Source organism: Trachypithecus francoisi, unplaced genomic scaffold, assembly GCF_009764315.1.
Source record: "Trachypithecus francoisi isolate TF-2019V2 unplaced genomic scaffold, Tfra_2.0 Lachesis_group13, whole genome shotgun sequence".
Taxonomy (NCBI): Eukaryota; Metazoa; Chordata; class Mammalia; order Primates; family Cercopithecidae; genus Trachypithecus; species Trachypithecus francoisi.
In genome coordinates, this window is record NW_022681458.1 from 76,906,796 (window position 1) to 76,931,693 (window position 24,898).

At 37.0% G+C, this 24,898-nt stretch overlaps 1 protein-coding gene across 1 annotated transcript in view; it reads right to left on the reverse strand.

Moving 5' to 3' along the window:
- Window positions 1-24,898, reverse strand: part of CSRNP3 (cysteine and serine rich nuclear protein 3) — a 266,956-nt gene that overhangs the window by 210,877 nt on the left and 31,181 nt on the right. Inside the window, exon 3 of the mRNA XM_033231264.1 lies at window positions 15,147-15,235. The gene's annotated coding sequence lies outside the window, so the exon portion shown is untranslated. The remainder of the gene's footprint in view (window positions 1-15,146; window positions 15,236-24,898) is intronic.

Genomic DNA, 24,898 nt, shown 5'->3' on the forward strand with positions numbered 1-24,898 from the left:
TTTTTTATATTTGGAATTCCGAAGTCAGAGAGTATGTAGACTTTTAAGATTTTATGATACATAATGACAAACAGTCACCTAGAAAAGTTGAACCAAATTCTTGGCCCATCTCTGTAGTATGATATGGTCCATTTCTCCACATCCTCATCAGTGTTGAATGTATTTATGACAGCCTATATTGAGTGTTTACAATGTGCCAGACTCTATGTCTACTTTGTTGATGAAGTACCTGAACATCAGTAAAGTTTCAGCAGTTTGCCTAAATCCTCACAGATAATTGGACAGTGGGGTATATTCAAAGTTCAATAAGGCCTTAACAGTGATGCTCTGTCAATATCCTATATTGTTTCCCAGAGCTTTATATTTTCAGATGACCATTATAAAGCAAAAGTTTTTGATTCCTAACTATGTTGAGTCTTTTAATTTTTAAGTTCAGAGGTCATTAGGACTTTTCTGTGAAAAGCTCTCACAAGCCTTTGCTAATTATCCCAATGAGATTCATATTTATTTTTAATGATATCTAATAATACTCCATATTTTACTAATATTGGCCATTTGTATCATATATGCAGTGAATATTTTTTCAAGTGTTTTATTTTGAAAATAGAATTCAGAGGATTTTCTAATGTGCATAAATTAATTTTCCAATCAAAATCTCAGCAGGGTTTTTTGTAGATATCAACAAGCTGACTCTAAAATTCACAGTGTAATACAAAGGAATAGGAATACCAAAGCAACTTTGTAAAAGAAGAGGACTCACACTGTCTGATTTCAAGACTTACTGTAAAGCTACTGTAATAAAGACAGTGTGATAATAGAAAACATATAAATACATACATCAATTGGACACAATAGAGAGACCAGAAATATACCCGCACAAATGTGACTGATTTTCGGACAAAAATGAAAAGTCAATTTAGTGGATAAAAAAGTCTTTTATTAAAAAGTGATTAAACAATTAGATCAGCAAGATGGCTGAATAGGAACAGCTCCAGCCTCCAGCTCCCAGCATGAGTGACGGAGAAGACGGGTGCAGACCACACACCTCACACCTCACATAGTGGGGTACACCCCTAAGACAAAGCTTCCAGAGGAAGAATCAGACAGCAGCACTCGCTGTTCAGCAATATGCTATCTTCTGCAGCCTCTGATGCTGATACCCAGGCAAACAAGGTCTGGAGTGGACCTCAAGCAATCTCCAACAGACCTACAGCTGAGGGTCCTGACTGCTAGAAGGAAAACTAACAAACAGAAAGGACACCCACACGAAAACCCCATCAGTACGTCACCAGCATCAAAGACCAAAGGCAGATAAAACCACAAACATGGGGAAAAAGCAGGGCAGAAAAGCTGGAAATTCAAAAAATCAGAGTGCATCTCCCCCTCCAAAGGAACGCAGCTCATCGCCAGCAATGGATCAAAGCTGGACAGAGAATGACTTTGACGAGTTGAGAGGAGAAGGCTTCAGTCGATCAAACTTCTCAGAGCTAAAGGAGGAACTACGCACCCAGCGCAAAGAAACTAAAAATCTTGAAAAAAGAATGGAAGAATGGATAACTAGAATAATCAATGCAGAGAAGGCCATAAACGAACTGACAGAAATAAAAACCGTGACAGGAGAAACACGTGACAAATGCACAAGCTTCAGTAACCGACTTGATCAACTGGAAGAAAGGGTATAAATGATTGAGGATCAAATGAATGAAATGAAGCAAGAAGAGATGTCTAGAGAAAAAAAAGGAAAAAGAAATGAACAAAGCCTCCAAGAAATATGGGATTATGTGAAAAGACCAAACCTACATCTGATTGGTGTGCCTGAAAGAGAGGGGGAAAATGGAACCAAGTTGGAAAACACTCATCAGGATATCATCCAGGAGAACTTCCCCAACCTAGTAAGGCAGGCCAACATTCGAATTCAGGAAGTACAAAGAATGCTACAAACATACTCCTCGAGAAGAGCAACTCCAAGACACGTAATTGTCAGATTCACCAAAGTTGAAATGAAGGAAAAAATGTTAAGGGCAGCCAGAGAGAAACGTCAGGTTACCCACAAAGGGAAGCCCATCAGACTAACAGCAGATCTCTCAGCAGAACCTCTCTAAGCCAGAAAAGCATGGGAGACAATATTCAACATTCTTAAAGAAAAGAATTTTCAACCCAGAATTTCATATCCAGTCAAACTAAGTTTCATCAGTGAAGGAGAAATAAAATCCTTTACAGACAAGCAAATGCTGAGAGATTTTGTCACCACCAGGCGTGCCGTATAGAGATCCTGAAGGAAGCACTAAACATGGAAAGGAACAACCAGTACCAGCCATTGCAAAAACATGCCAAAATGTAAAGACCATCGATGCTAGGAAGAAACTGCATCAACTAATGAGCAAAATAACCAGCTATTATCACGATGACAGGATCAAGTTCACACATAACAATATTAACCTTAGTGTAAATGGACTAAATGGTCCAATTAAAAGATACAGACTGGCAAATTGGATAAAGAGTCAAGACCCATCAGTTTGCTGTATTCAGGAGACCCATCTCACATGCAGAGACACACATAGGCTCTAAATAAAGGGATGGAGGAAGATCTACCAAGCAAATGGAGAACAAAAAAAAAGCAGGTGTTGCAATCCTAGTCTCTGATAAAACAGACTTTAAACCGTCAAAGATCAAAAGAGACAAAGAAGGCCATCACATAATGGTAAAGGGATCAATTCAATAGGAAGAGCTAACTATCCTCAATATATATGTGCCCAATACAGGAGCATCCAGATTCATAAAGCAAGTCCTTAGAGACTTACAAAGAGACTTAGACTCCCATACAATAATAATGGGAGACTTCACCACCCAACTGTCAACATTAGACAGATCAACGAGACAGAAAGTTAACAAGGATATCCAGGAATTGAACTCATCTCTGCACCAAGTGGGCCTCATAGATATCTACAGAACTCTCCACCCCAAATCAACAGAATATACATTCTTCTCAGCACTGCATCGCACTTATTCCAAAATTGACCACATAGTTGGAAGGAAGCACTCCTCAGCAAATGTAAAAGAACAGAAATTATAACAAACTGTCTCTCAGACCACAGTGCACTCAAACTAGAACTCAGGACTAAGAAAATCAATCAAAACCACTCAACTACATGGAAACTGAACAACCTGCTCCTGAATGACTACTGGGTACATAACGAAATAAAGGCAGAAATAAAGATGTTCTTTGAAACCAATGAGAACAAAGATACAACATACCAGAATCTCTGGGACACATTTAAAGCAGTGTGTAGAGGGAAATTTATAGCACTAAATGCCCACAAGAGAAAGCAGGAAAGATCTAAAATTGACACCCTAACATCACAATTAAAAGAACTGGAGAAACAAGAGCAAACACATTTAAAAGCTAGCAGAAGGCAAGAAATAACTAAGATCAGAGTGGAACCGAAGGAGATAGAGACACAAAATCCCTCCAAAAAATCAATGAATCCAGGTGCTGATTTGTTGAAAAGATCAACAAAATTGATAGACCACTAGCAAGGCTAATAAAGAAGAAAAGAGAGAAGAATCAAATAGATGCAATAAAAAGTGATAAAGGGGATATCACCACCGACCCCACAGAAATACAAACTGCCATCAGAGAAGACTATAAACACCTCTACGCAAATAAACTAGAAAAACTAGAAGAAATGGATAATTTCCTGGACACTTACACTCTCCTAAGACTAAACCAGGAAGAAGTTGAATCCCTGAATAGACCAATAGCAGGCTCTGAAATTGAGGCAATAATTAATAGCCTACCAACCAAAAAAAGTCCAGGACCAGATGGATTCACAGCTGAATTCTACCAGAGGTACAAGGAGGAGCTGGTACCATTCCTTCTGAAACTATTCCAATCAATAGAAAAAGAGGGAATCCTCCCTAACTCATTTTATGAGGCCAACATCATCCTGATACCAAAGCCTTGCAGAGACACAACAAAAAAAGAGAATTTTAGACCAATATCCGTGATGAACATCGATGCAAAACTCCTCAATAAAATACTGGCAAACCGAATCCAGCAGCACATCAAAAAGCTCATCCACCATGATCAAGTGGGCTTCATCCCTGGGATACAAGGCTGGTTCAACATACGCAAGTCAATAAACGTAATCCAGCATATAAACAGAACCAAAGACAGAAACTAGAAACCACATGATTATCTCAATAGATGCAGAAAAGGCCTTTGACAAAATTCAACAGCCCCTCATTATAAAATCTCTCAATAAATTCGGTATTGATGGAATGTATCTCAAAATAATAAGAGCTATTTTTGACAAACCCACAGCCAATATCATACTGAATGGGCAAAAACTGGAAAAATTCCCTTTGAAAACTGGCACAAGACAGGGATGCCCTCTCTTACCAGTCCTATTCAACATAGTGTTGGAAGTTCTGGCTAGGGCAATCAGGCAAGAGAAAGAAATCAAGGGTATTCAGTTAGGAAAAGAAGAAGTCAAATTGTCCCTGTTTGCAGATGACATGATTGTATATTTAGAAAACCCCATTGTCTCAGCCCAAAATCTCCTTAAGCTGATAAGCAACTTCAGCAAAGTCTCAGGATACAAAATTAATGTGCAAAAATCACAAGCATTCTTATACACCAGTAACAGACAGAGAGCCAAATCATGAATGAACTTCCATTCACAATTGCTTCAAAGAGAATAAAATACCTAGGAATCCAACTTACAAGGGATGTAAAGGATCTCTTCAAGGAAAACTACAAACCACTGCTCAGTGAAATCAAAGAGGACACAAACAAATGGAAGAATGTACCATGCTCATGGATAGGAAGAATCAATATCGTGAAAATAGCCATAGTGCCCAAGGTCATTTATAGATTCAATGCCACTCCCGTCAAGCTACCAATGAGTTTCTTCACAGAATTGGAAAAAACTGCTTTAAAGTTCATATGGAACCAAAAAAGAGCCCACATGGCCAAGACAATCCTAAGAAGTCAAAAGAACAAAGCTGGAGGCATCATGCTACCTGACTTCAAACTATACTACAAGGCTACAGTAACCAAAACAGCATGGTACTGGTACCAAAACAGAGATATAGACCAATGGGACAGATCAGAGGCCTCAGAAATAATGCCACACATCTACAGCCATCTGATCTTTGACAAACCTGAGAAAAACAAGAAATGGGAAAGGATTCCCTATTTAATAAATGGTGCTGGGAAAATTGGCTAGCCATAAACAGAAAGCTGAAACTGGACCCTTTCCTTAATCCTTATATGAAAATGTATTCAAGATGGATTAGAGACTTAAATGTTAGACCTAAAACCATAAAAACCCTAGAAGAAAACCTAGGTAATACCATTCAGGACATAGGCATGGGCAAGGACTTCATGTCTAAAACACCAAAAGCAACGCCAACAAAAGCCAAAATTGACAAACGGGATCTAATTAAACTAAAGAACTTCTGCACAGCAAAAGAAACTACCATCAGAGTGAACAGGCAACCTACAGAATGGGAGAAAATTTTTGCAATCTACTCATCTGACAAAGGGCTAATATCCAGAACCTACAAAGAACTCAATCAAACTTACAAGAAAAAAACCAAGCAACCCCATCAAAAAGTGGGCAAAGAATATGAACAGACATTTCTCAAAAGAAGACATCCATACAGCCAACAGACACATGAAAAAATGCTCATCATCTCTGGCCATCAGAGAAATGCAAATCAAAACCACAATGAGATACCATCTCACACCAGTTAGATGCAATCATTAAAAAGTCACGAAACAACAGGTGCTGGAGAGGATGTGGAGAAATAGGAACACTTTTACACTATTGGTGGGTTTGTAAACTGGTTCAACCATTGTGGAAAACAGTATGGCGATTTCTCAATGATCTAGAACTAGAAATACCATATGACCCAGCCATCCCATTACTGGGTATATACCCAAAGGATGATAAATCACGCTGCTATAAAGACACATGCACACGTATGTTTATTGCAGCACTATTCACAATAGCAAAGACTTAGAATCAACCCAAATGTCCATCAGTGACAGACTGGATTAAGAAAATGTGGCACATATATACCATGGAATACTATGCAGCCATAAAAAAGGATGAGTTCGTGTCGTTTGTAGGGACATGGATGCAGCTGGAAAACATCATTCTCAGCAAACTATCGCAAGAACAGAAAACCAAACACCACATGTTCTCACTGATAGGTGGGAAGTGAACAATGAGATCACTTGGACTCTGGAAGGGGAACATCACACACCGGGGCCTATTATGGGGAGCAGGGAAGGGGGAAGGATGGCATTGGGAGTTATACCTGATGTAAATGACGAGTTGATGGGTGCTGACAAGTTGATGGGTGCAGCACACCAACATGGCACAAGTATACATATGTAACAAACCTGCACATTGTGCACATGTACCCTAGAACTTAAAGTATAATAAAAAACGATCAAACAAACAAAAAAATTGGACATCTGTAAGTACAAAAGTAAGTAAAATAGTGAACTGCAATCTCTCACAATATGCAAATTTAACTCCAAATAAATCATATGATTAAATACAAAACATAAAATTATAATATATTTAGAAGAAAACACAGTTGAAAATCATTGTGAACTTGGTTTAAGCAAAGACCTCTTAGCTATAACATCAGGCTGGGGGTGGTGGCTCATGCCTGTAATCCCAGCACTTTGGGAGGCCGAGGTGGGTGAGCCCCTTGAGATCAGGAGTTCAAGACCAGCCTGGCCGAGATGGTGAAACCGCATCTCTACTAAAAATACAAAAATTAGCCAGGCATGGTGTCACATGCCTGTAGTCCCACCTTCTCGGGAGGCTGAGGCAGGAGAATCGCTCAACCCAGGAGGCCGAGTTTGCAGTGAGCCGAGATCGCACCACTGCACTCCAGCTTGGATGACACAGCAAGACTCTGTCTCCAAAAAGAAAAAGAAGAAGAAAAAGAAACATGTAACATCAAAATCATAATCCAAAGGGGAAAAAAAATGATATCATGACTTCATCAAATTTAAAACTCTAAAAGGACGTGGTCATGAAAACGAAAAAGCATGCCACAGACAGAGAAAATGTTTGCAAATCACGTATTTCCTACAGGATTTTTATGCAGAATATTTATAAAGAACTCTCAAAACTCAAAAATAGAAAACAACTTAGTATAACTTGGGCAAAATATATGAACAAACACTTCATAAAAGAAAACAAACAGATGGTGAAAAAGCAGAAGAAAACATGTTCAATGTTATTATTCATTAAGAATATGCAAATTAAAACCAGAGTAATAATTAGATTAGTTAAAAGAAGTAAATAAAAACTGATAATACCAAGTGTTGGTGAAGGCGTGGAGCAACAGGAATACTCACGCATTGCTGGTGGAAATTTAGGATGATTTGTCATTTTGGGAAACAATTTTGCAGTCTGAGAAAGCTAAACATACACTTATCATGTGATACACAATCCCTCTAGGGTATTTGTCCATGATAAATAAAAACTTCAGTTCTCACGCAAATTTCTATGTGGATATTTATAGTATATTCAGACCACCAAAAACTAAACAACCTAAACATCTTTAAGTGGATGGATGAATAAACAAACCATGGTACATTCACACAAATAACTACTACTTAACAATACTAAGGAAAAATGTATGGATACATGCAAGAGTATGAATGAATGTCAATGCATTATGAAAGAGGTCAGATGGTAAAGATTACATTATCTGTGTTCCACTGATAAGGCATTCTAGAAAAGGCAAAACTGTAGTGACCTAGAGCAGATTAGTTGCCAGGGATGAAGGTAAGGATAAGTTGACATGGGGAAGTGCAGGGAACAGTAATGGAACTGTTCTGTACTTTAATTGTTGTGAAAGTTACATGACTCTGTATAACTGTCAAAACTCACAAAACTGTACACCAAGAAGTGTAAATTTTACTGTTTGTAAGTTTAAAAACGAATAAATGACTTGGCTTTCTTGCATTGCTTAAATACTTTTCTAGGTCAAAGTCACATAAATGCCTATAAGCTATTGAATTTATTCAATGTTCAATAATATTTTAAAATATTATTTTAAATCTTTATTTAAATTTACTTTAATATTGCGTAATGCACAGGTCACACCTTATCTTTCCCCAAGTAGTTAAAGAATTGTTCTAGTACCATCTACTCAATAAGCCATAGTCCTTCCCTCCTCCCCCTATTTGAATTGTCTCTTTTGTCAGACACTAATTACGTGTACCTGGGTTTGTTAATAGACTTTCCTTGGAGGGTTTCTTCATTGACTTATGATTATCTTGACAGTGTATTTTCTGACTGCATGTATATAGTGTCTGGTTTTCTCTTTATTCTATTTTACTGCTCTGATGTTTGCTTTTGTGTGTGTCCTTGTTAGTCATTGACACCTCAACATGTAGCATAACTTGTAATTCTATAGCTTAGCTGAAGAAGACGATTGGAGGCATTGACCTCTATGTCATTAACAAAGTCATAATAACAGCTTTGCTTGATTAGGAAGAGCAAGAAGAACTACAGAGCAGTAGATTGAAGATGGATCTCCAGGGAGGACTGTCATTTGAATAGGAGTAAAATATCAAGAACTTTTGTGGGCATGTTGTTTGACCTCTGTGGTGTTCACTGTTTTCAGTTAGACAACTTCACTCATTTATATTACCTATAGACACCTATTGGGGTTTGAGTTTGTGGTTCATGACTTTCTGGATGGAAGAATAGAGATAGAAGAGTCAGTGAGAGGGACCTTACCAAAAAGATCCACAAGATATGAGATATGAGGGAAACAAGAGGGAACGGTGTAACCACAGCCTAGGGATTGAAATAAGAAAAATGTAGTTAACAGTGTCAAATACCCCCGAGAGATTCAGTCAAGATAAGGGCTGTGGGTCATCTGTGCCTTTAGAGAGTGCACGCTCTGTAAAATGGGTTTAGAAATCAGATCACACAGTGCTGAGGAGTGACTGAATCTTAGAAACTGGAGATAATGAATGTAGACTACTGCTTGGAGAGCTTGAATGAGTTGAAGAGGTAAGAAATTGGATGGTGGTGAAGAAAGAGGTAGTTTGTTTTTGTTTGTCAATTTGCCTTTTTGGATAGGAGTGTAAAGAACATGAATGGCTGAAGGAAAAGGGCCAGCAAGGAAGAAAAAGTTGGAGATAAAGGACAAAAAAGAAATAATTAATGGCAAAATGTCTCAGCCTGAGTGATGGGAAGTAAAATCAAACATAGGCTTTGCCTTGACTAGCAGGAAGGACTCCTGAGCCTTCTTAGAGATTAGCGGAAAGAAAAAGTGTTTATAGACCTAGTCGGTTCGATGCTGGAGGGGATTGCAAAGATTCACAAGTAGTTTCCACACAATGACCTCAATTTTCTTGTTAAAATAGCAGGTGCACTAAGAGTGAAGGGGAGAGATTGTGTGGCTTGAGTGGGGTAATGAACTTTTGAAATAGTGGCCGACCACAGTCAGAATGAAAGGATTAGTTAATGCTCTCGAGGGGCTACCTCCGATTAGAACACCATAAATCTGCAGAGTGGTATAATTGCTCCTGTAGCACTCATGAATGTGAGTACAAGAAAGGATTCACTATAGCTCGGGTTCATGGTTGCAGGTACTGTTTAAGAAGGGAGTGGCTAGAGAGCTGTGGGAGGAAAGCTGCTAGTTTCCAAGCAAACTTCCAAGCACAGCTAGCAGAACATGGAAAGATTAAAGGCACTAAAAGTCTAATTTTATTCTAAGCAAAAGAAGTGAAAGGAAAATAGTTTATTACATTTGTAACCTAACCTCACTCCGCTGATTACATCAGTGAATGCTACTGAGGGGCTAGCTCAATGTCAATGTGATCACCCCAATGATTAGGGGTGAAGTCAGGTTACATATGTAATAAACTCTTTTCCTTTCACTTCACCTATTTATACCTTATTTCTTCTTATTTTATATTGTCTTACTATTTTGTAAAACATGTTTTAGATACAAGTCCAAGTATAAGCAAATAAAAGAAAAATAAAAACATACAGATGATCAAATAGAGGTGAGTTTTACTTTAGCAAGGGAAACTGATATTTAAAATGTATCTGTTAAGCTGTTTTTTGTTTGTTTGTTTGTTTCTTTTTTTGAGACAAGGTCTCACTCTGTCACCCAGGCTGGAGAGCTGGAGTGCAGTGGCATGATCCCAGCTCACCACAACCTCCACCTCCCAGGTTCAAGTGATTCTCATGCCTCAGCCACTTGAATCGCTGGGACTACAGACACGCACCACTATGCCCAGCTAATTTTTTGTATTTTTTGTAGAGATAGGGCTTTGCCATGTTGCCCAGCTGGTCTCAAACTCCTGGACTCAAGTGATTCACCCACCTCCACTTCCCAAAGTGCTGGGATTACAGGCATGAGCCACCATGCCTGGCCTTGTTGAGCTGTTTTAATTGAGAATAAGATGCTGGAGGTGCTCAGGAGGTTTTGTGGTTGACGTAGCAGAGTGGATGGAAGTTTACTGAGATTGCAGAAGTCAGGGCTGGCTCAACGCTTCTCAATCTGGGCTAATTTTGCTCTGAGGGGACATTGGTCAATGCCTGAAGACATTTTTGTTTGTCATAACTAAAGACGAAGTGCCAATGGCATCTAGTACCAGAAATGCTGCTAAACGCCCTACAATGCAAAGGACAGCTCTCTCCCCTCCCACAATAAATAATTATCTGGATCCAAATCTCAATAGTGCTAAAGTTGGAAAACACTGGATTAAATTATTTGCCAGAATGATGGAAGAATAAGAATGCTAGGAAATTACTTGGAGAACTTGAAGACAGGGTCAGAGATGAAAGAGCCACCTAGAGCATGGGCATACCAGGTAATGTGAAATTCATGTGGGTGTTGGTTTGTGAGAGAATGGAAAAATCATTATTTGGAAAAATTCCTAGGGAACTGGATTTGTGGTACAGAGTTGCAAATGATTCCTGGATTAGCAGTTTTGTAAAGCAAATGAAAGGAGGATGAAAGCAAGGGAATTTAAAGAAAGCATATGCTGTTTTCTACTTGCTTTTGAAAAGTCAAGTTTCAGTTATCCTCAACCAGAGTTTCTAGTTCTTTCCATTGAAGTTTCCAGATGAGTACAACAAAGGTCAATATTGGTTTGGAAAAAATCTATCCCTAACAGAGAAATACTGCATGAGAAGTCTTTGTTTCCCCCATAATCTTCAACCAGCCCTCTGCGTCTCTAGTTGTCTTTTCTTTTCTTTTCCTTTTTTTTTGGCTTTTCCATAACAGACAACACAAGCTGTCTCTTTGTGGTTAACCTTACAGAGCTGACCATTAATTCTTTCCACAGTACGGCATGTAATAAACACTCTCTACTCTCTACTTTGATTTAATTAAGAAAGAGCCTCTTCCAGCCTGAGTTACAAGTAAGACCTTGTCTCTAAAAAAAAGCTTTTTAAAAAATTACCCCAGTGTGGTAGTGCGTGCCTATAGTCTCAGCTACTTGGGAGGCTCACAACAATCACTTGAGCCCAGGAGGTTGAGGTTGCAGTGAGCCAAGATCCTGCTACTATGCTCCAGCCTGGGTAACAGACGGAGACCTTGTCTCAAAGAAAAAAAAAAAAAAGTGTGTGTATATATATATATATATATATATACACACACACACACACTTTCTCTCTCTCTCTTTCTCTCTCTCTCTCTCTCTCTATATATATATATATATTGAGAACAGGGACCATATCTTATTCATTATTCATTCTATATATATATAGAGAGAGAGAGAGAGCCTCTAAACAATCATGAGCTTTACTTTGTGTTTCTTTTAATAATCTAATACTGGATACATGTCCTTTAGATGATATACTGTTTACAATGCCTGCCTTTTGGAAGACTGAAAAAAAACACATTACTTAATAGATTTTAAAGTCTCTTAATCCAAATTTTGTTTTGTTTTTTGCATGGCCAGATATTTACTTCACATTGACTTATCTTCAATAAAAACAAAATAACTACTTTTTCAGCATACAAAATCAGCTAAATCTCTCAACTCCAACCAGTAAAGTCAAGACTGAATGACTTTAAAGACAACACCACTTTATATGATGAGTTCTAAACTATAGATGGATTCCAAGAAAACAGGCAGGAGTATTTGGGCCTTCAATATTTCCAGACTCCTGTTCTCAGAACCAAACATTGAATGAAAATATTCCAATCAGATTACCACAAAAAAACCCTGATCACTCATTTGTTCATTTGTTAATGATTACACATTTGTTAATGACTGCACAAAATTGATTTAATTTCCAACTCTATATATTTTCTAATAAAAATGCACATAGATAGACCTATGTTCTTTAATATTATCTCATTTCATATATTTGTAGTAAGTGTAGCATCATTTCTAAAAAATAATATTTTTTCTTTCTGATGATATTGAAACTTATTTTATATACATTTACAACATACATCTTAATAATGATTTAGAAAACTTACCATCAGGTGTTGTATTTCATCATCCTTGTTTTTAGTTGGCACTATGTGAACAAAAGTGGTATCTATCTCTTTTGTGTAAATTATGTAGTGCAAAGCATTAGATTTATTTAAAAATTCTACCTCTGCTTATACTCTATATTCCCTTTCTTTTTTCCTTTTTCTCCATGGTACTTATAACCATCAAACATAACGCATAATTAATTTTGCTTTTTAATCACCTATTTCCATCCACTAGAATGTAATTTCCACTCAGGCAAGAATAGTTTATTTTATTCACTGCTGTCATTCCCCAGCAATCCACCGTACACCCCCATGCACATAGTAGGCACTTGACAAATATTTGTTGAATGATGATGGTTGTTATATAAATCAATTTGGCTACTTCTCTAATGGCATAATGAGGCAATGGATCTCTTCACTGGTTTTTCAAAAAAGAAGTTTACTATTTTAAATTACTTTACTTGCATTAACTTCTTAAGACATTACCCTTTTAAAAAGGTTTTATTGAGAAGTACAGTGCTGTGCAACTTCATTTCAAGCTGAGTCTGCACTCCCACCCATTTCAAATCCCTGTACTCACCTAGCTACTATTTGCAAATGATCCCTTACGGATTTACAGAATTCAATCCCTTTCAAACCTACGGGTCTTTCCAGGTCATTGGGGAAACGATTTAATTCTCAGGTGAGCTTAGTAAAGAAATCCAATGTATTTGAATGTTTAAAAAATGGAGGCGGGCCGGGCGCGGTGGCTCAAGCCTGTAATCCCAGCACTTTGGGAGGATCACGAGGTCAGGAGATCGAGACCATCCTGGCTAATACGGTGAAACCCTGTCTCTACTTAAAAATACAAAAAACTAGCCGGGCGACGAGGCGGGCGCCTGTAGTCCCAGCTACTCGGGAGGCTGAGGCAGGAGAATGGCGTAAACCCGGGAGGCGGAGCTTGCAGTGAGCTGAGATCTGGCCACTGTACTCCAGCCTGGGTGGCAGAGCAAGACTCCGTCTCAAAAAAAAAAAAAAAAAAAAAAATGGAGGCAAGGCCACCTTTGCTCTTTTCATAGGTGATTACACAACTATATTCCATAACATTAAATTTGCAGTTGTGTCAGGAGATTTTCTTTCCTAGAATTTTGTATTTCTTACTTGTGTTGTACTTCAAGAGCTACTTTAATTAAAAAAAATCCATTGAGTATGGATTGTAATGGAGCAAAATTCGCACTGGTATAAGCTGTCAGCATTCTAGGCTAATAGAAGCTATAATGTGAAAATACAAATAGTCTCCAAATAATTGCCATTTAGCTTTAGAATTAATTACATGCCCTTATAAAATCTGGCTTGTCTTTTTTTAATTATATATTGCTTGAGTTAATAGTAAAACTAATTTCTGGGTAAGACATTGGTTGGGAAATTTTTGAGAACGGGGACCATATCTTATTCATTTAGAAAGAACCAAAGTGTTTAGTTCATTGCTTTGCATATGGTAAGTCCTAAATAAATGAATAAACCTTTGGAAGAATGAGAAGTAGATAGGGATACTGAAGATGTGCCTGACCAAGACAAGTAAAATAAAAGATCACATTTTTTAAATTTAAAATTATGAATATTTGATACAGGGTCCCACAATATAAGCACATCAAAAATCATCTACTTTTTCAAGGTATCTAATTGGACTAAACCACTTTAACCTACCTTTGTAACTTCTAAACGAATATTGTACATTAATTTGCTATTATAATAAGCTGCTTAATAATGGGTAGGTTTATTCTTCTTTTCCAGTTATATCATCCTAAACAACTTAGAAAATATTCCCAGGATCCTCCTGTTCCTTCACATTAATTGTCATTTTATCGAAGCCACATTTTCCAGTGATAACATTATTTATTTGGCTGTAGTTAAAGAAAGTCAAGGAATGGAATTCAAGGAATTTCAGAAAGATTGCTGATTAGCTATCCTTCTAGACTGTGTGTATATGTGTGCATATTGCAGGCAAAGACACAAAAGAAATGAAATATTCACTAAATAGGTTTATATTTAACAATCAGAAAGACAAATGTAGAGAAATGTCAAATATTTTTATGCTAATAGTGCTACCCTTTAAAAAGAGGCAAATAATATTTGGGAGGCCGAGGCAGGCAGATCACGAGGTCAGGAGATGGAGACCATCCTGGCTAGCATGGTGAAACCCTGTCTCTACTAAAACTACAAAAAAAAAATTGGCTGGGCATACTGGTGGACGCCTGTAGTCCCAGCTACTCGGGAGGCTGAGGCAGGAGAATGGTATAATGTGAACCCGGGAGGCAGAGCTTGCAGTGAGTTGAGATCGGGCCACTGCACTCCAGCCTGGGCAACACAGTGAGACTCTGTCTCAAAAAATAAAAAAAAAGAAGAAGAAGAAGCAAATTGTAATAACCGGTAGTTCTCCATTAAGACAACTTTTTATTGTGCCTAATGAAACTAAATACTGTATGTCTGATATACATGGATTTTTTTAAATCTTGAGGAGACTTTGTTTAAAACATGTACTTTAAGTCAGATTTAAGTAAGATCATTTTTCCTTATTATCCAATTGCACATTAGAAACTTGAAACAGATGCACAGATTATATCCCAAATCTGTAAAAGCATGAGAATAATAATGTATAAACTGCTAACCTTGAGATCTCAGGAACTCCAGTATTTTCCTGAAGATTCTATGCCTCTGAAAACATATTTTCAGTCTGTTGATATTTCCTCATTTTTTCCTTAAAAAAGAAAATACATTTCAGCATGTTAAGCAAGGTTATGTTTTCAAAGAGTAAACTTACTAAAGGTGCCAACATCATGATTACATAGGAGAAAATCAATAGAAATCTTAAACTATGTGTAGTTTTAAATATAGAACTGAATAATCACATAGTATATAATTTAGCAAACAAAGAATATTCTTCTTAGAACAATGTTATAAATTTCTAATGATCCATACATGGTTTAACTCATTTATTTGTCTGGTTTCAATCAACAAATATTTGGGACAATAAGTTAAAGATATATCCATTCTATTAAGCAGCATTACACTAGACTTAAGCAACTTTCTAGTCTTTAGGAGATTCATATCTTCAAAACACAGAAAAATCCAGGGAAATCAACCAAAATGTTGTAGCTTTTGAGAGTCAATAAAAATCACAATGAATATTTGTTATAGTTCTTGATTTGTTTGATTTGCTTAATGAAAACTATTTAATTATAAAATTAACTCAAATATTTATATATTCATGATTTAAGATAACTTAGACTTTAAGAAAATATATAAAATACTCTTTAAAATGACATACATTAACAAAAATGTTGTTCTTTAAAATTACAGTGCCATAATTAGAAGTGATTAGTGCAACAATTTAGAGAGATGAAACCCGGGCAGTAATGATATATACTTTTTACTTACCCAGACTAAATGTATATAATCACTTTTTCCAAACCACTAATGAATTTTCTACTCTTGTATGTTAAGGTAATTTTACCAAGTCCATATAAAAATGTAAAAATTTTCTTTAAAAATGAGGTAGAGAAACTTGTTCATTTATTGTGTTTCCATAGTAGGCAGAACAGAGCTATCACTGATCATAGCCAATGACAATAGCTAGTGTAGAAATTCTACAAATATATTACTTGAATGAACAAATACCCTACACAAGCAACTTATGCTGCTGTAATTTGAACAAACAAAATACCACAATCTTTAAGAAAAAAATTTGTCTCAGGCAAATTGTGCCTCCAGGATTCACTTTTTTCCTTTAAACTTCATCAATATCTACATAGATATGCTGAGATTAAGATCTGGAATAAACTGGATTATCTGTGATATAACAATAGCACAGAAATATCAAATTGTGATTGGAATTACAGTGCTAATAGAGGTTATTGAGTCAGTTTGGTTCTGAGTAACCCCAGATTTGGTAGATGAACTTAAGAAACCTCAGAAAAATGTAATCAAAATTCAATTTTGTCATTTTTAATGATTTTTAGATTTTTAAAAAATTGACACATAACATTGCATGTTTTGATCATTTACAACATGTTTTGAAGTATACATGCATTATGGAATAGCTAATTCTAGCTAATTAATAAATTATACTACCTCATATAGTTATCATTTTTGTGGTGAGAGTATACAGCAACCTCTCTGTTTACGTTTTTCAAAAATGCAATATGGCATCATTAACTATAGTCGCCTTGCTGTACAATTTTAGGTATAATTTTAAATATCTTAAAATTCTATTGAGAACATTACACATTCAAATGATGACATACTGAAGACCACTGAAGATATAACTTGAATCATCCTTTGCACTTATTTTGAGGAACATTTAAGAATGGAGCTTTTCCTGTTTTCTCTGTTAAAGATGCATATCCTGAGATTACAATTCAAGAAATTAAAAACCAACAAGCAAGCAGCAAGCAAGCACACAAACAGACCTCTCTTTGTGTCCACTGAATATAGACTTTAAAAAGTTAGAAAATATTTGTGGCCAGGCACAGTGGCTCATGCCTGTAACCCCAGCACTTTAGGAGGGCAAGGCAGGCAGATCATTTCAGCTCAGGGGTTTGAGACCAGCCTGGCCAACATGGTGAAACTTCGTCTACTAAAAATATAAAAATTAACTGGGCATGGTGGCACACGCCTATAATTCCAGCTACTTGGGCAATTGAAGCACAAGAATTTCTTGAATCCAGGATGCGGAGGTTGCAGTGAGCGAAGATCGTGCCACTGAACTCCAGCCTGGGTGACAGAGCAAGATCCTGTCTCAATAAAAAAAAAAAAGAAGAAGAAGAAGAAGAAGGAGGAGGAGGAGGAGGAGGAGGAGGAGAAAAGAAAAGATATTTGCAACTAAAACAAAATAATTAAATTAGATGTTGAGTTGAATATGTCTATAAATAGCATTCATAATTTAAAGTCAACTTTTCTTGTTAGTGAAAATAACTTCCCTATTAAATGTAATTTCTTATTAAGATACAATTTAAAATTTCATTCTAGAAGTAAAATAAAAGTTTCTGCTGCCATAAAAAGAAAATGAAGATGCTATTTCATTCATGCTCCCTATTTTACAAATAAGAAAACTGACTATATTACTGATCTGTAACTAAATCTAAGAAGAAAATTACTTTTTTTGACTATCCATTATTAAAGTTGAAATTCAGAAACATAATTGTATTTGACAGCCAAATAAATAAAGTCTTTCTTTAGGTATTAAGATATTCTATTGGGGAAAGAAAAAATATTGAGAAATCTAGTGATCTAAATTTACTTATCTTTTTTTTTTTTTGAGACGGAGTCTTGCCTTGTCACCCAGGCTAGAGTGCAATGGCGTGATCTTCACTCACAGCAACCTCTGCCTCCCGGTTTAAGCGATTCTCCTGCCTCAGCCTCCCAAGTAGCTGGGATTACAGGCATGCGCCACCATGCCTGGCTGATAATTTTTTTGTGTATCTTTAGTAGAGACAGGGTTTCACCATGTTGGCTAGGCTGGTCTCAAACTCCGACCTCATGATCCGCCCGTATCGGCCTCCCAAAGTGCTGGGATTACAGGCGTGAGCCACAATGCCCGGCCACATATCTGTAATTAACCTATAATTTAGACAGAGGCAAAGGTACCCTGGCCTATAGAAGAAAAGGATTCAAACTCTAACCTGTTTGAAAGTAAAGGATATAAAAATAAATCTTACGCATAAAACTGACCCTAACTGAGGCCAGTGAAGCCACTATGGGGAAGTCTACCAAAAAGGAAAACTGTGTATGGGGGTGCAAGCCTTGTAGCCTCAGGTACCCTGGAGGCTGAGATGGGAGGATCACTTGAGCCCAGAAATCCAAGACCAGCCTCTAAAAAAAAATGTTTAAGAAGAAGGAGGAGGAAGAGGAGGAGGAGTTGGGAAGGATGACATATTCAATGCAAAGGTCCAAGTATTGGGGATCTGGTGCTCAATGCCTGTTCTGTGTACAATGCACAGTAGTCGATGCAGGTGACATTTCCAGGTTAGCCCCTGTGCTGAGTGGATGTGACTGGGGGACACCAGCTGTGTAAGACTGTGTTAAAACAAAAGTATGTGTGCACACATGTGACAGAATTTTAAAAGTTGTGCTAAGATCGACAGTGCTCACCCTGAGGCAACTTTGTAGAGGAATCATCCAGGGATGTAATGTACCTCAGGAAGATTAAGGGGCAGCTACTCTTCCCTTGCAGGATCCCTGGGCACATCACAGAAGATCAACGGGAACTGCCATTTTTCCTGGAATCCTGTCTTTATGAGGTGATCACAAGCACATTGGATAGCCTCAACACTGCCTTTTCATACCACCTGTGAGTGGGATCCTCACCCTATGGTTGGGCTTAGCAGCGACAAATGTCCTCTATGGCTGATTCAAGGATAAATATAACCATTCCTGGTATTATGAAAAATGCTTGAGGAGTTCAAAACTTACAGAAGACTAATAAATGTATACTTATATAAATATAACATCATTTGTCTTCAAACAACTTTGTTATGCTCATTTAAAGAAGCCCAGGGTCAGATATCTGATTGTAAGCTTTATGAAAAATAAGACAGACATAAACCCATATCATCATTTAGAAATGTGCATCTAACACTTATGAATCACGTCTAATCTTTTCTAATATTTGGGGCTTAATTGAGAAAGCCTCCTAGAACCAGTTTTTTAACTTGTGGAAATTCCTTCAATATTGCAATGCTGGTGGGGAAAGTAAAGACAACCTCCTTGTTCCAGCATCTTAAGTTTCCTGGTTGCCCATGGAAATCACTGCAAATTGTCCTGCAAATCCCAGCTGCCATCTTGTTTGGCAATGGTCAAGGCACTCTTCCATGTTTTCAACATTTTATCTACACGGGTACCTTTAGTAGGTCAGTGAGGCACATAGCTGTTGTTGGCATGTTTCAATCAGGAGCCAAGCCAGCCTGCACTGAGATCACTGAAGGTCACATCCCAATGATAGCACTGACTAAACTATAAAATCAGCTTGTAATATTTTTAATAGGTGATTCAATGATAAGCTATAAAGAAATAGAACTTGTTTGAAAGGCTGTCATCTTGTTCCTGCCTTTAAAAAATCTCTTTTGCCAATGCTGGGGTTTTTGAGAATATATCTGTTCCTGTCAGAATCACAGAATTTGAGACGTCTAAGTTGATGACTTCTGCATGTCTGGAAGCTTTGGCACACATCACAGCCTAAATACGTCAAAAGGGAATGATGGTCTATGGACACAAGTGGAGTAATTGTCTGATGTTCTCAAGTGATAATAAAACTTCTAAGTTCAGTGAAATAGTTTAATTGCATCTGCAACTGCATCTCAGAATACAGCATTGCATAATTAATATGCCTGTAACCAGCACAAGTGTCATTTACTCTGAAGGACAGCTTCCTGACAGAGCAAATGGCCTGGGGCAAAGAAATCTAGCAGGAGAGAGCAATCTTCTATGTAGAGTTGACCCTATTTTTCTTTTTTCTTTTTGAGACAGAGTCTTGCTCTGTCACCCAGGCTGGAGTGCAGTGGTGCGATCTCGGCTCACTGCAACCTCTGCCTCCCAGGTTCAAGCAATTCTCCTACCTCAGCCTCTCAAGTAGCTGGGACTATAGGTGCGTGCCACCACGCCCAGCTAATTTTTTTGTATTTTTAGTAGACATGGTGTTTCACTGTGTCAGCCAGGATGGTCTCGATCTCCTGACCTCGTGATCCACCCACCTTGGCCTCCCAAAGTGCTGGGATTACGGGCATGAGCCACCACGTGTGGCTAGCCCTATCTTTTTAAGAGAAGAAACTTCACTGACAGTCATGTTAATTATAGTTATAATTCTTTTTAAAATATCAATACCACTCCAATTTTGTACCTTCACCTACATATTGAAGTACAACTAACAAAAATATATGCAGTCCATAATTGATTCGTCTACCAAACAACAAAAATGAATTTCCATTGTTTTCACATATGTTGAAATATAAGAAACATTATTACATGACAAAAAATGTTTCCAAAAGAATAACAGTACTTAGTCATTCTATTTCAGTAAAGTGGACAAGATAACCAAATTAATCTTAGACTATTTATAGATGAGGTGGTCACCATGGTATTCTTCCATTCAATCACCCGTGTTCAAAAATGTGCAAACAATTTTCTAAAATTGTTCAGGTAATAATTCTCTATTTAAAGGCATAGGAAGAGGTATTACAATTTCTGGAAATCTGCTAGAATTATAAGAGAATCTAGGCGACAATTTAGGTAAAAATTATAAAACTTAAGGAAATAGATGATCTTCCAGAAAATTATAAATTGGTAAGACTGGCCCTAGAAGAGGTACAAACTAGACTAGACAGATTACCATAGAAGGGATTGAAAAGCATGTTTCAAGTTCTACCACTGGAAAAGGTAAATAAAATCAACAGGGTATAAAGCCTTACAGAAGCTTTATAACATAGGTCTCCACATTACTTAAATCATATATTCACTAATAAAAACTTTTCTTGACCTGAACACATTTTTCACTCATTCCACAAATGTCCATACTTCCTCACTTACTGAATTTAGAGTCCATTATTCATCATGGTATTCTCTCCCTTGCACACACACTCACCTCCAAGGCCTTTCTCTCTCTCTTTTCAAACTAGTGTGACAAAAAAACCCACCTGATTAAATTCAGTTCTCCTCCTGCTATGAACCTGTCCCCTAGAAGTTAAACAGATGACTGCAACTAGAGAAAATGTAGGATACTGTGTTATTGACATAACTTTTGGTATATGACCACAAACAAAAGTGGGTCCCCCGTAGTGTCTGGCAATCTTATCACACTTTCCTTGGTAATTCATGCCTTGGCTCTGTGACATCGCTCAAAGAGGCACCTTTGCCTCTTCAGCCATCCCACATTCCTTCCCACCTCCTCACTCCCAGTTCACTTCTAAGAAAATGGAAAGAGCCACAGTTCAACTTCCTCCCTTTTCTATCACTGTATCCTCTATACACTTAGCATTTGTGATCATGTAGTCTGTCTTCAATCATGTTATGATGAAGAAACATCCTTCTCCTCCCTAAGGCCAACCCCTTCTCTTAAGACTTAGATTCCATTTCCTCGCACCAACTTAGGTTTTCACAACTTCAATTATACTTTCTCTCTTACACATCATCATTTTTTTCCATTTTACTAGATTATGCCCATTTATATGCAAATATGTTATAATGTCTCCCATCTTAAAATCATTATTTTCTTTTTCATCAGCTCCCCATCTCGCTATCACCCTAATTCTTTGCTCTGTTTTTTAACAAAACTTTTTTAAAGAGTGCATTCTCCATTCCTCAGCTGCAATTCTACATTGAATTCCTCTCAATTAGGCTTCATTTCCACAGCTCTACTGAAATGACACTTATCGAGGTCAGCAGTGAACTTGAATATTGCCAAATCCAATGGTAAGTTTTCAGTCATTATCTTCCTCAATCTTTCAACAGAACTTGACTCTGATAATCACTTTCCCTTTCGTGACGTATTTCTTCACTTGGCTTCTAGGATAGCAAACACTCCTAGCTTATTTCCTACCTCATTTGTTGATCTTTCTCAACCTCTTTGCCTGATTTCTTCCATTCTTTTTGAACTCTACATCCTTTAGCAGATTCAGTTTTGAGATTTCTCTGATGCTGTCCAAGGAAATCAAACCCAATCCCATGTCTTTCAGTAGCACCACTTATTGATGAATCTAAAATTTATATCTCTCACCTGAACCTCTTCTCTGAGCTTTAAACTCATATCTACTGTTTACTCTATTCTGCAACTCCACTTGAATGGCCAATAGGCTTCTTAAACATAGTATGTCCAAAAAATAACAATAATAGGTAATAAGGAACAAAGGACAGAAGACGCATACTCCAGGCTTCTACCCTCTCTGGGCTTCCTCATGACAGGAAATGGCATCATCATTTACTAAAACCTAGCTCCTTAGTGAAAATGGCTGATTTTAGGACCAGGAAAGAGGAAATACAAGATGAGCCTGAAACATTGTATAATACCAGAAAGTAAGGAAGAAGCAAAGTAAGATAGACCAGGGCATGTCAGAAGGATACAACAGGAAACTTGAAAGAGCTCTCAATGGTCAGAGTTCAAACAGTTTAGGCAACAAATATTAATGGTAGTATTATATTATAATCCCAAGGAAAAAATAAATATATATGAGTCTATATGGATCTAAATAAATGGCTGAGTAAACAAGTAAATGAAAGAGAAGAGAAAAACCGTTCCTTACAAAAGGTTTCCAAAGAACATATACAGATCATCCCCATTTAAGAAGTAAAGCTTCATCACCACCATCGACCTTGAGTGTGAACTGGGTTTGGTTAGTTGTTTCAAAAAAACAGAGCATGAGAAATAAAAACAGTAACGCTACAGTGGATAAATCTGGCAGACACTATCTCAACCAACTGACTAATGTGAATATTACCAGTGATACATCATGCTGATATTATATATCCCTGATATGATTCAATATGAAGAGTACTTTACTTCTCTGGTGTTCTTCCAAAAAACCCTTACCCAAAATCTAATCATTAGAAAACATCAGAGAAAACTAAGATTGAGGAACATTCTAAAAAAAGTCTACTCATGCTCTTCAAAAAATCAAGATAATAAAAAACAAGGAAAGACAAGCACTGTCACAGATCATCACACACTGATGACAGAATTCAGTGTGGTATCCTTGATTGGATCCTGTATCAAAAAAAGAATATTCATGGGTAAAATGTGAAATCTGAAGAGTCTGTACCTTGTTTAATAGCATGATACCCAGTGATGGTTTCTTTCTTTGACAAGTGTGTTATCGTTATGTAAGAGGTTAACACTGGGGGAAGCTGGGCAAAGGGTGCATGGGAACTCTCTGTGACGCTTATTTTAAAAAGCCTGTCAATAATTCATGTTCATCTCTTTCTCTCACACCCCACAGCCAATTAGCGTTTTCTTTCAGCTCTGCCTTCAAGATGCATCCTGAATCTGACCACTTCTTAGCATCTCCACGACTACCACCTTAGACCAAGTCCCCATATCTTTCACTTCCACTACCTGACAATAACTTCGTATCCAGTCTTCACACAAGTGTCAAGTCAAGCTCTTTTCTGACATCTTACATTTGTTGTTATTTCTCCTGGAAGCCTCCGCCTACCCCAGATATTGTATGGCTTACTCTCTCACTGCACTGAGCCCCCAAAATATTCTCTTTGGAGAGGCCTTTTACAAACATCTTTATTTAAAATAGCCATCCCCATTCCTATTCCTTAACCCTACTTTATTTTTCCTCATAGCATATTTGTGACATTATAGAGCTATTTATTTATTATCCATCTTGATGACTAATGTAGACATCATGAGGGGAGGGGCTTTCTCTCTTTGAATGGATAAACAAACACCTATTACTTGGTATTTACGGGAAAAAGCATACTCTTATCCAAAGCTGATAGGAGTATGTATTTTACTTCCTTTTGGAAAAAGCAATATGCTAATATCTATTAAGTCAGTGTTAGTCCATAAATGTCTATCTCATAAAAGGTAAAGTACAAGTCTATAAGGATATTTTTTAAAGAACATATATTACAGCCTTGTTCATAGTAGCATAAAAACTAACCTGAAACAAATGAGCACCCATAGGGAAAAGACAGACTAAACTCTTATATGTCCATACCTTGTAATATTATGAAATTATTAGACAAATAAAAGTTACTATAATACAGCTATGACAAATAACTTGGGGAATTTCCATAAGGTGCTATCCAATGAGAAAACCAAGATGAAGAAAAATGTATAGCTATGATCTGGTTTTTTTTGACAGAAAACCCTCATAGAAAATATGGTCCATTTTTTGACTAAAAATTCCTCTTAGAATATGTAAATGTTTATGATTATTCAAATATTTTAAAAACACATGAAAGAATATAAACTAGGTTGTCAACAAGAGTTTCCCACAGGGGCAAGAGATGTGAATGAAGGACATAGGGGAAGAAGATGGAGAAGTCAAGCCAAAAAATAAAAAAGAAGAAAGAAAGACAGAAATAGTAAACAAAGTCTGTGATATGATAATATCCATGCTTTTAACATAAAATTCTTTGTATGTGTGCATAAAACAGAATTATTCAGAGAAGTCAATTTTAAAGTACAAAATGGCTTTTGGACATGGGGCTCACAATTTTTTCAAACAAACATCAACTTTTAAATATAAAATTAATTTCAAGGTTACTTAATCTTACAAAGAAAACAGAATTGCTGGTAGAATTGATCAGATTCCCAGGAAATGCATAAATTCTTACAGATGGTCCTGAGAACACAGCTTAACTGCAGACTATGTTAGTCAGTGCGCTTTCATGTTCAGCTGCAGAAAATAGAAATCAATCC